Here is a 13446-nt window from a genome sequence, read left to right as displayed (position 1 = left end):
CGGAAAAAAAAGTAATAACCAAATAAAAAACAAAGTACAAAAACTAACTTTTATGGGTATGTATGGCCGTATGTAATCTTTCTTTACAACTAGCCACTGCAGTCGTCTCAGGTTACGGACGAAGGACTCTTTTTTTGAATTATTGTTTGTTTATTTATTTTTTGTTAAAAAAGGAAATGAAATAGAAGTAAAAATTTCCTGGCTGTTTTCCAGATGTGGAATTGGGACATCGAATATTTTCTTGTGTCTATTTTTTACGAGGGAAGGGGAGGATATGGAGAATTGAGGACGAAAGTAGAATGTCCATTGTTTTGTCAAGACGTCATAAATTCGTAAGAAAGGGGTTTTGCTACTATCACTTTCTCTTCACTAGCATTAATTTCTAATATCTGAAATAAATAAGTTAATGGTGCGTGTTTATGTTACAAAACGATTTCTTCGTTAATTGCCTTGAACGAGAAATAAATTGTTTAAATTTTATTAAGATGTTAATATTTTCTTGGATGATTTTTAAAGAATTACTTTTTTGCTTTGTTCAATGTTTGTATTAATATGATTTTTGTTTAGAACTATTTTTAATAAATTTCTTCAATTTTAATGTCAGAGATTGTATCTCTATCTTAAGTTTGTAATAACGTCATTTGGAATGAATTCTGGGGGGAATACAGAACTGTATTCCAGTAAATAGATGCAGATTTACATTTACTGAATCAAACAGTTTTATCTGGTGCTTTGCTGTCTTTATTAATCAACATCCTAGGTAGCTTTCACAATTATAAGTATGCTGACGTGGATTCAGCGAAAATAATTGTTTATAGATCTTCGAATTTTTTCATGATTTGAGAGACTTGAGAATTTGAAAGTTGCGTCCGTGGAAATTATGATCTTTTTATTTTCGACATGAAATACGTCGAGAAGGCTTGAAGAAAAGTGCTTTCAAAGTATGAAAAATGCTTTCAAGCATTAAGTATTTACATTCCTTAGGATCATCCTTAGGATCTAAGAATCGCTGGCTGCATGTGGCCCTCCGAGGCGATATATCCCGTGCAAAAGGAAAGTATTTTACAGTTCTTGCAAATACTGCGATTTACTTGCGTTGTTGTAGAATTTTAAATTTTTCAAACAAATTTCAAAATTCAAACTTTGCATGTTTTATAGCACTTTAGTTTTGCACCATCATTGATATAGCCATTAAAATACCGCCCACAGCCAATCGGCATTTTCGGCTTACACGAGTTTACACGATTGGTCGGCTTACGTGGTTTTATCTGACCACCATGATGACCCGAACTAATCTAGCATCGAGCATCACATGGTGTAGTTGTGCTGTTAAGTCAATGAGTGGTAGTTTTGATTTTACATTACTGTAGTACCTCTTAAAAGGGACAGCTCTATTTAAGGGAAATTTCTGTTGATTCCGGTCCTTTCAAAGAGGAACTTGATGCATTTACTCTTATTAAGGCACACTTTGTTTAAAGGACACTGGAAAATGTTTAAAAATAAAATAGAGGTGCAGAAAGAAATAAAAATAAAAATGCTGTTTGTTTGGAGGTTTCCAAAAGCAAGTTTGTGCTCGGTGAAAGAAAGTTTTATGACAAGGGAGCAATAAATAAAAAGGTTAATCTCTCTCTCTTTTGAAAACTGCTTTTCAGTATGTTTTCAATACTGAACTTTTATCGTTCTTAGTTTTTGCTAGGACTGGAAAGCAAAAGAAGTGTAATTTTGCACTTGTGGGATTTTTGTTTTACATATGTTATCTAGCATAGCTTTAAAGAGCAGACAATGCATTGGGAAAAAACTGAAATTGTGGTGTAATAAAAATGATATTTTACATTCATAGAAGTGCAAGATTCAGCTTTTCTTGCTACAGTTGTCAGTAAGGGGAGTGGGAGAAAACAATGTTAGCAAGTTGTAAGGCAATCGAGAACAGGGACCAATAGGGAAGAAAAAGTGGCAGGATGACTGGATCACCTCCCAAGGCACAGGTACCTCACAATGTCGACGAAGTGAAAACTTTTATCATTCTTAGTTTTTTCTGGAATTGGAATGCAAAAGAAGTGTAATTTTGCACTTATGGGATTTTTTTTTACATACATCATCTAGCATAGCTTTAAAGAGGAAAAAATAAACATTAAAACAAAACGTTTATGTAATTCATGCAGCAGAACTTGAAAAGATTAGTTTAAAAGATTTAAGGCAGAAATCTGGAATGAGTAAAAAGCAAATAAGTCCTGTGCTAAAGGATAGGGAAGAAATAAAAATATCATGGATTACTAATTCAAATGAACATTTTAAGACTAAAATTTCGGAAAACTGAAGCATATGAAATTGATACAGTAGTGTTTAACCCTGTTTGCTCTGTAACAACAAAGAATATTCCTGTAAGTCGAGTATTATTGCAAGAAAAGCAAACGAAGCTTCGAAATTCCTGGGACCACAGAACTTCAAAGCATCAAATGGTTGGTTAGACAAATTTAAACTAAGACATAAATTTACATTTAAGTGCATTTATGACGAAGAAAATTCAGTAAATATGCAACATGTAATAGACTGGATAAAAATGTAAATGAAATTAGCAGAAGAACTCGGGCTAAAATATTTACAACGCAGATGAATATGGATTATTTTACTGAATTTTGTCTAATATAACTCGATACTTCAAAATCCTCTGGTGGTAAAATCTCCAAAGAAAGGTCTCACCGTAGTACTTATTGTTGTAATACTGAAGAAGAATTTGAGCAATTATTTGTAATTGAAAAGCCAAAAAACCAAGAAGCTTCAAACATATAAATCCAAAATCTTTATCAGTCCATTGACATCATAATAAAAAGTTATGAATGATGCAAAGCATAGAGTCAGAATGGTTGATTGCTAATGAAGAAACGATATTTAGAAAAAATAGGAAGACTGTGCTATTTCTTGACAATTCGTCGCCTCACCCACCAATTATAAAATACAAATCAGTGATATTAGTTTCTTTCCCACCCAATGCAATATTTGCACTAATGCCTTTGGATCAAAGCATAATTAGAAGCTTCAGTGTTCATTACAGAAATTTATTTTTGCCTATTCTTCTGCCGTCAAACTGCTTGCGGCTTGTAACATGTATCAGTGTGCTGAATGCCGGTCAGTGGATTACAAGGGCTATTGAATCCGTATCAGAGAGTTTTGTTCAGCACTGTTTTAAGAAAGCAGGCAGTTTCAAGTGCTCTCTGGGAAAATAATACTGATGAAAATGAATTTTTTGAACATGACAAATGAAATTTTTTAACATGTCAGGGCAGTGCTCAACTGCAAAAAATATTTAGAAATCGATATAAAATCTATGATAAAATTTAATAACATAAATAAATAAATAAAATCAATAAAGACTATAAGGAATTTCTCCCGGCTTCTTAGTATGCCTTCGTGGTGTAGTGGTCAGCACGCTCGGCGAGTATTCGAGAGTTCCGTGGTTCGAGTCCCGGCGAGGGCATTGCTCATTTTTTCACGTCTCCCGTATCAAAAATACCTACTGTCTCTACAAGACACCAGAGGCGACGTAAGATCTTTTATTTCAACTGTAGCTGACGATGTGAGCTTTACAAAAAATAACTTGGAAAGAAGTTAGGAGGACGAAGAAAAACCAGATGAAAAGCAGTAGAAAAAAATCTATGCAGATGCCATAAGATGTTCCTCCCAATTAAAAAAAAGTTTTCTAAATCCCTATAACGTAGCATAAAATCATTAATGCATTTTTAATGATGGTTCGTATATATTTGAAATTTTTACCTTTTATCTACAGCTACTATGGATTCGTAAAATTTAAAATAAAATTATGCTTTAATTCACCTTTGTATTAGTAAATTTTTTTCCATCGAATACGAAATGATGCCTCTCAGTATCACATGGACTATTCTACAGATTTCTTCTTTAAATGAAGTCTGGCGTAGAGAAATTCTACAAATACATTTAACGATTGTAAACATTCTAAGAAACAAACTATAGAACATGCATTATTTATTATCCCTAATTTATATTTGTATTGATATTATAAGGAACTTTTCTGAGCTCAAATGTCTTCCTCCTTATGAAAACATTAATGAAAAAGACATAAAAGAGATAAAATTTCATTATTTCAGTGTTTCTTTGTGATAATAATTCTCTGTATATTTCATAAATGTATTCACTTTGCTGCATGTATGGATTGAATCATTCAACAAATTTCGTCTTCAGCGAATGTGACTAGAGATTGTTCAACAGAACGGTATGAATTGAGTTCAGCAGATCAGAATGTTTAATTATAAGAATATCAATATTTTTGCTTTCCTCAACAGAACTGTGCTAAGTTAGCAAGCATTTGCTTCAGAATTCAGCCATGATGTTGTTATGTCCCCGAAGTAAATGCCGAACGCTTCCGATTACTTTCAAATGCTACAGTCTTGTCACATTGCACTTTTATGGAGCATACGTTAGATAGATTATCGAATGTACAAGGTTGTTGGGTGTAGATTATCGATCTTTTACGGTAAACTGCTGTTGTCAGATAAAATTTAATACTGGGGATGTTTTAATAAATGTTAAAAACAAACGTATTTATAGTTGAAAGAAAACTACATATGACGTAATGACTAATGACTATAGCCTTTTTTCTGTACTGTGCACCTATCTATTTTCTCTTTTCCCCAATTCTAACGCTACTGATTATCCTGAATATATATGTATCATCAAAAAGCTATAGCAAGTATTTTTTGCACCTCATTTTGGTGGTATTATTTTGTCACGAGCCAATTGATCGCTTCATAGCAACCTTATCAGTCCTGATCACTTGTACTCATCCATCATTGTCAAAGAGAGAAGATTACCACCGATAGGTATACAGAAAAAACACGAAGAATGATGATTTCGTGCAGAACTCCTGAAAAGTCATATCAAATTCTACTGAGCTGAATTTTTCGTTAATGTATACATATTTCCATGTCTGAATACTATCTAATATAGATTTCATTAAAGTTTCCTGTTAAAATTTGATTTTGCAACTATAATAAGGATTTTTAAATTATAAAATAGGTATTAAAAATGACGTCAAGCACCAAATTAGAACAAAATTTTGGATCATAATTTAATTATTATTGATTATGCACATAAAGCGAATTGTTTTATTGTCATCAGATACACAGTTACAATTAAATGTATAATTAGAACTTAGATCTTCCTGAATATTCGCATCATAGAAAAATATAAAAATATATAGTAAGATTTAAAGTAGGATAAGCAGAAATCTAGATTACTGAAGATTTAACTGTAGTATTAAAAATGCATATTTAACTTTAAATGTAACAAATTTAATAATCCTTTAAGCATAGTTCATAACTATAGCTTCATTTTCGCCACATTGGGCCCTGCTTTATACTTTCATTTTTCTTTAGCTTACAAGCAACTGATATTGCTGTGCGTTAATGAAAATTTTCCAAGATTTTTCTTGCATTAATGATATAATGCGAGTTGCTTAGGATTGTTTGATGAAAATATTCTGCTGTTTTAAGCTTTGGAAAACTAATGCCTGAAAGGAATATCGCATGTAAAACATTGAAGTAAGTTCCATTGAGAAAAATCAGACTAGGTAAAGTAGAAGGGATAAAATAAGCAGCAGTCGTCTTACAGTGAGATATACATATCTCAAATGGAAAGTCTCAATTTCCTGTCTTCAAGTCAGTCTTGATTTTGGGGATCCATCTAGCGTCCATCTAAGTCATCTTTGATTGGTAAAGTAAATTAATATCCTCGGCTATTTTTTCCATCAGGTCTATGGTTTTTGGTCCTATTTTAATTTTATTTAAAGAATCTTAGTCTCTCTAATTACCCCTGCAAGAGATAGGTAGTCTTTTATAGACACAGACTTTTGTTTGTTTTCGCAAAACTGCCGTATTAAATTTTCAGTATTTTCTGGCTTTTGATCAGGATCGATTTTGGAGCATTATCTTTCTTCAGAGCATCTACATATGTGGTGTGATTTGGATAATGACGAAAGTTCAAGCTCAAACTTTGGTAGTAAAAGTTTTACAAATACGCTAAAACGTTAAACAATAATGATGATTAAATGAATAAAATAAATAATGGTTGATAAAAATGTCCTTAACTGCTTTAACAGGTAGTTCAATGGTCATTTCCTGCTTTGTCAGGAGAAATAAAAGTAGAACAAAAATTTTCTATTTACATATGCACAGATTTAGTGCCACCAGCGTGAATTGTGATGAATCATTCGAGGTCTTTTAACAATGTTTTCAACTGGTGAACCATAGTTTACAATTTCTTAAATGGCTCGATAAGGAATATTTTGCATTCTTTGAAAGAAATTATGGGCTGTTTTTAGGATTTCGTCCATGGTTTCATTACCAGCGACGATTGTTTTTATATCGAAACAATGGGCGTGGTAAACCGAACACGCGGTAATACTATCTGTCGAAAAAACAAGTAATGACGCATTAAAACAAGATATTAGAACTTTGAAACTGTTAAAAAGTTCTAGCTTAAAATCGATGTGATTAGCTAAAGCAGAAAAATTTCTTGAACGAAAAAATGGAATCAGTCAAAATCTACAAGAAAATTCTTATTCGCCAGGTTAAGAAGCTTTATGAATAACTGTTATAGAACCAAAGTCAAAATATGATCAAATGTACAATTATGATTAGCTGTCGAATATTTGTTTATTTACCTTTTTCGAACTTAAGATTCATATTCCCTTGAAACGAAAGTTTAACTTTTTGTTTGTTTGTTTGAACGATGTATGATGAGCCACTCTGACAAGATATTCTATAAGTGCCTTATGAATCAAAATAAATAATGGCATTTTTAACAATCAAAAAATAAAATTCATTAATAGGTGAGAAAATATCCCTATAGTTAAACTTGAGAAAACTCCGAGCAGTTTCGTAATTGATAAAGGGATGAAAGAAATGAAGATAAGGTTATTATGTTTATTTTTAAAACCAAAAATCTTGTTTTTGATGGCAAAAGACAAAAAGGCTTTACTTGCAAACATGGAAGGTAACCCTATGTCAATAACAGCATATTTCAAAATATTAATTTCATGAAAGAATAAGGATTCTCAAGAACAAACTCTGAGAGTACAATATATCACGGTACACCTCAATAATCGTGATTTTAAAATTGAATAAATCCTTAATAAACGTTTTTTAAATGCTTAATCCAAAATATGACTTCTGTATTTAATACTTACATTATTTCTTAAATTATAGTATAAATTTACCAGTATTTGTTATAAATACTAAATTATGTGAGGTGAGTGAGGAGTGAAACAATTTTATTCTCCTAATCATTAATTAATAAGTTATGATTTTGTTACAACTTGGCGTTTTACGATAATAAAACAGTCTGATTTCAGTAACTTCAAGCAATGCATTCCTGGACCGTTTCCAATGAAAATTATTTCCAAAACAGCTTTTTAGTAGCGTAATTTAATGGTTTTAGAAATGGAGAAACTTGTGCTTATGTAGATAATTTTCTTATTATTTGTATTTCACTTTACAATGTACATAGAAGAAACTTCTAATAGCATTGAAGGGAAAAAAAAAACATAAAATTTTCCCTTTCTTTGTTTTCGCGAATCTACATTGGTTGAGAATTAAAGCTGCGTAATCCAATTTACATTTCTAAAGTGCATTTAAAAGAAGAAGTATTACTTAATCCACACAATACGCAAAAGAGAAGGATTTGTATTACTTTTTCCTACATTCACTAACAGAGATAACTCAAATTTAGCGCATTTCTAATATTAAAAAAACAGATTCTTCCCTGGAAAAGAATTTTTTTTCGCCTTACAAAATAAATAACAAGTAAGATTTCGAGGGAAAAAATTCCTTAAACTAGGAAGCGTGAGATCTTGTTATTAAGTTAAAAACTGTGTTTTGGAAGTAAGTTTAAAATAAATTTTAGAAACTCTACTTCGAGGCTCAGAATACCCAATGCCACATGGGAAATATGTTGCGAAACTGTTTCTGCCAGAGTGAGAAGTATTTAGGATGTTCTGGATCTTGAAACTGCCTCCAGTCTGACTTGCAGGTTTTATCAGAAAACTTCAGCCTCGGCATAACCGTGAAAGAATTATCTCTTCCGTATTGCCGTGACATCCAGAGTAATAAATAAATTTAACGGCTTTTCGTTTCGTATTCCAATGTCTAAATAGGATATGTAATCCCGTTAAGACCCGAAAGCGAACTCAAGAATTCTGCATCAGCAGTTTTGGAGCTTTAACAATAAAGATTATTATGCATATGGTTTACCACGAAACAGCACACCGGCAACACGTTTCTCGGGACGAGGGGGGGAGGTGAAATTAAATACTTGCAGCTTCATTAATCTTAACATGAATTATTTATTTGAACGACTGCAAATTTGCGCTCCATTCAAAATTCATTCAAAAAATGTCTGCATGTTTTCTCATTCAAAACTTGTTTGCATGTTATCTCTGTCAGCTTAGCCAGTAGACGAATTGTTACAAATGTCTAGAGTTCGTAAATTGGAGGATCCTGGCTTTAAAACAAAGAAAAATAACAGTAATAAATAAATTAATCAACCAAATATGGGCACGCGGAAAGCCGAATTTCTAGATGCTAAAATACCTCAAAGATAATTAGAGGCTAAATTGGCTATTCAACTTTTTATTGGACAGCCAGTTTAGCTTTTGTCAATATTTTACACACTTATTACAAATAAATATGCACAAAGTAAATTCAAATCATATTTATATTGGAAAAACATAAATTTATTTTGAAAATGTAAAAATCTGTCGTAAAAAATTAAACGAATCCTGTCTCAAAATTCTCAATCAAGTCAGTACGTGAAAAGTAAATAAATTTCTACGACAGATCTTTTTTGGGTACAACAGTACATCTTTTTAGGAGGTTGATGTAGAAAGAGCAGTAAAAATAAGCTTGTTTATTTACTGTATTAGGTATTTCTGCCGCCTTCTTAACTTGCCTTAGTGATGTAGTGGTCCTGCAAGCTGGACCGGTATTCCAGAGGTCCGTCAATTGCTAATTTTTCATTCTCTTATGCGTCTAAAAAATAACCTAATGTATCTACAACTGAAAAAATCTCAAATCTATAAATAAAAAACAGTATGATTAAATTTAAATTACTTTAATTGTTATACCCTTCAGTCAAACTCCTACAGGCTGTACTTGCCCGAAACCAAATAATTCTAACAGACTACAAAATAGATGTGATACAATAACTTGAAAAATCAATTCAAAAATTAATTTAATTTAATTAATTATGCTGTGTGGTATGTATAAGAATCAATTCAAAATAATTTAATAAATGAACTCTGTGATTTGTAGTAAATCAAAGAAATTTGTCATAAGACAAATTACGTTTCGTAACAAACATTTGGTCCTTTGTTGAAATTATATTTTATACGGATGAGCAATACATAGATAATTATGAGTAATATATAGCTATATAGTAATATATAGAAAAGTAATTAACATTCATCTAAAGTAATTTATATACAGAAAAATGAAGACATCTGTATTTTACATAGATATAAAAATATGGGTAAAACTGCTGCCGTAAAATTTATTCACAGATCTTTGCAATGTAGCTCTCCTTTACGGAATCAACTTTAATTATTTATATTTATGTGAATGATGTGAATGGTTAAAATATAATTAATGTCTGATATTAAAACTTGAATAGATATTTTTCTGTGTAACCAATTAAAAATAAATTTAATTAATTTTTTATGGGAACTGAATCGAATCAAAAATTTAGAATAATGTGAGTTGCAATTACGATACAATTTTAGAACTGAGTGAGTTTATTAATAATTTTTCTTCGAAAGGTCAACTTTTTTTGTAAATTGCGGCTGCAGTATTTCTGCAAAACCTTCTGGAATAGTTGTACGAAAAAAAACCATTTTCCATGATAATAAAAGTCATTATTTTTCATTAAATTCGTGTAGTTTGATTTTTATTAAACTTGTGATTAATATTTATTTTTTCCTCTTTTCAACATTCAAATGGCATCTAAAATATGCTATCAGATATCTTCTTTTATTATTCTCAACAATAATACTTATTTATTGAACCAAATCACGGGTGTGTACCGCATGGTTGACAAAGATTCTTCGCGAACTTTACAATGCAGCTCTCATTTATGGTAATCAATTTTAATTATCCTTTTTTAGCATACGTATATAATATATATGACATGCTTCTCTGAAGTTACCACTTGCATCGACAGATTTCTGTGTAACCAACGAAAAACAAATGGAATTAATTTCTCATGGGAATTGTGCCCAACCAAAAGCGGAAAAAAAGAAGAATCTCAGATTTCAAAGAGACGTTCACGCCGGTTTAAACAAAGAGGGAAAGAAGAGAAATAAATGCCATACCCTTTTCTTTCCCTATAAAAGAGGAAAGTCTTTTTATCCGGGTCTTATTTCTTTATATTTCTATCTACTTTTCAATCTTTCGTCGCTTCTTTGTCCGATGATAACAATAGCGGTGTAAGTCAATTGTTCTTTCATGTACTATTTAGCAGTCTTTTGTGTTGCATTGTAAGTAACTCCTTTTCTTTGTTTTATAAAATTATTTTTTCTTCAGTTTACTTTACCATGTTGTTTCGCAGCTGCCTTTTTCTTTTTTTTAAACCTCAGATTGCGATAGAAGCATTTGCATATTTTATTGTATATGTGTCCTTCGTTAAATGTACGTACAAATATATACAAAAGTAACTGAATTTAGATTGAAATTAAAGTTTTTTAAAAACCTTTCAGCATATGTTAACAAGCGTCGCGCTTTTTTATAGATTTGCTCAAGCATCTGCGATGTATAGCTGGGTGTCAATAATTTCTTTTAAATCCTTAATTTCTTACCTAAAATTTAAAATAAAGTTCTTCATCTGCCTTGTTCTTTTTCAGTATTCATGTACATATGTATAAGTAGTTTATTGTCTGATAAGAATAAAAAGAACTTATTAAATAAAATGCGGATAGATCTCCTATAACGCGGCAATTACATTTTTCGAAAATGCCGTGTCGTGGAAAATCGAATTATAAGAGACACCAACTTAATACAAAAACTGGGATTCCATTCTTAAAAGAGAAAAACTGCCTTTTATGGTGTAAAAGTTTCATCATTCTTTAAATTTATGTGCATAAAAACATTCCCTAAAACACTTCAATAAAATTTAACATCATATAAAAAAGGGGGGTTACTATTAAGTCAAATTCAAAAAGAAACATAATGTTATTCCTTATCGTCACTTATTATAGTTGTTCGACAATGTTTAATTGGCCTTATTTCAAGATCAAGCTATGAAAAAGTCTTTCTAGAGTTCTTCTCAGGTCATGAGATATAGTGCGCGTGACAATTAGTATAACACATTTATAGGCGTTCGGCCCACTTTAATTAAAATGTTGGTTGGATTGTGCTCTTACAGGGAATTATTTTATTCGCGCTGAGAATGTCTATATAAGATTATAATACTGCAAAAGCAAGCAACTTACTGCTGTCGCACAAAGATAATGCACTCGACCAAAAGGGAACAACGACAACGAACGTGCATTTGTACTGGTTCCTAGAATTCCTATCTAGGGGTAAGTTTCTGCCTTCTCCGCTGACGCGCTGACCACATATTTCCTAAACCTCGTTGAAAAAGTACCGCTTTGTAAGAAAATGTAAGATTTTTTCCAAACACGTTGGAGCGAAAATGCGTTGTATAAAAGTACCATGTTGCAGGACGCCTACCTTATGTGTAAACCAAATTATGTGTAAACCTTATGTGTAATTTGCTACAGTTCTTTGATTCTTCATTTTAATTTGGTTGTTTCTCTTTTCAAAACTAAAATAGTCACTGATAGTAAATTGCTGCGAATAGCGTTATTTCAAAATTAATCAGTGTCATAAGATTTTCACATAATATTCATGAAGCATATGCCCAGATAACGCGTCAGTCAGTAACGACATTAAATTTAGGAATCGAAGCTGTTAATACCCAAAAAGGTTGAATATGAAATAAAATTCTGAACGTGGATTTCATCTTGGATGCGTGACGTTCTTTCACTCGCTTCTCTGCCAAGCTAAACTATTGTTGCGGCTTTCTTACAGCAGTTTTTTAAAATATGTTAAATGCACCGATATCATTCTTCAAGAACAGGCGTTTATAGCTCCAATTTATCTGTGATGGCTTAAGAAATATTTGACAAAATATTATATTACATTTGCAATGACTGCAATTATTTTAAGGATTTACATGTCTTCAACATTCAAATTGCTCATATAGTTATGAGGGTGTATGTGACTGTCTTGCTAGACAGTGAACAATATCATCAGACATAATAAATTTAAGAAATTAAATCGTAAAGTGATCAGTCATTACGAAGGGCATGGCTGATCATATTATGATGACATCTTTTATTAATTACACAAATGATGTTAGCTTTTATAAGAAATAACAGTTAAATATATTTGCAAGTATATAAAATTCATATATATATATATTGGTAACAAAACTAGCACGTCGATGAACAATTTTAAACATGTCATAGTAACAATAATCAGCAGAGTAAATTGCTTAAATTTCAGTAATTTCAAAAAATAAATAGAAGCTTCTTTTTCATTTGCAGACAAGAAAGGAACAAGGCGTATATTCTACTTTAATAAGCATGAAACATATCTTAGGAAAAAAGATATTAATAAATGCTTAAACTAAGTAAAAATTTACATTTTAACTAACCGTTAAATCTCACGGCGATTAAGAACTGAGTCCCTAGTTCTCGAAACCGTAAAGTGTAAAATGGCCTCTAGAAACTTCTGGAAGAATTGGTCGTAGGGCTTTTGTAAATGTTTACGATAATATGATACACTATTTTAATCATTGCTAACCTATTAAAATAATTGTGTGTATCTGTTGTCTATAGTTATAGTTTTACACAGTTCGGCCACGTTAGTACAAGATTAGGTCTTGATCAGTATATACACAATTTCTCCGTAGGGTATTCGTCATTCACTAATTACCTAGGCACTTTTAATTTTCCTTGTGTTATTATCTTGAATATCTGCTGGTTTTGGCAGTTTGTAGATTCCATTGCTTGTGCGGTACGTTGGATATGCACTCTGAGGCTGATAAGTTGCTCAAGCCAGCAGAGTAGGAAAGATTTTTAGCATTAAAACTGTTACTGTTCCTGTTACTTATATAATGTCCAAGGGCTGGCTAATAACAAACTCTTATTTGCCTTTTGGCCATGATGTATTCATGGACTAAATCTGTATTATGCTCAGATCAGTACGATTAATAACAAGAACAATATTCAAAATTGAATTTAAATATCAATAATATGACCTTAAGAATTATGATTAAATTCATGTTAGCATTCTACGTGAACAAACCTGAAGCTGGCACTCGACCTGAAGTACCTGGTACCTAAATCTATCTGAAGTA

The 13446-nt window shown here is 31.5% G+C and overlaps 1 protein-coding gene and 1 non-coding gene across 2 annotated transcripts in view; both read left to right on the top strand.

Annotated features, from left to right (window-relative positions):
* Window positions 1–13446, top strand: part of Lrp4 (LDL receptor related protein 4) — a 1066574-nt gene that overhangs the window by 471643 nt on the left and 581485 nt on the right. The gene's annotated exons all lie outside the window — the stretch shown is intronic.
* Window positions 3403–3475, top strand: TRNAT-AGU (transfer RNA threonine (anticodon AGU)). The gene has a single exon. It is a non-coding gene; the product is annotated as a tRNA-Thr (tRNA).

Source organism: Stegodyphus dumicola, chromosome 7, assembly GCF_044657685.1.
Source record: "Stegodyphus dumicola isolate Sdum_Otavi_A_Nest chromosome 7, ASM4465768v1".
NCBI lineage: Eukaryota > Metazoa > Arthropoda > Arachnida > Araneae > Eresidae > Stegodyphus > Stegodyphus dumicola.
This window is presented reverse-complemented; position numbering and strand designations above follow the sequence as displayed.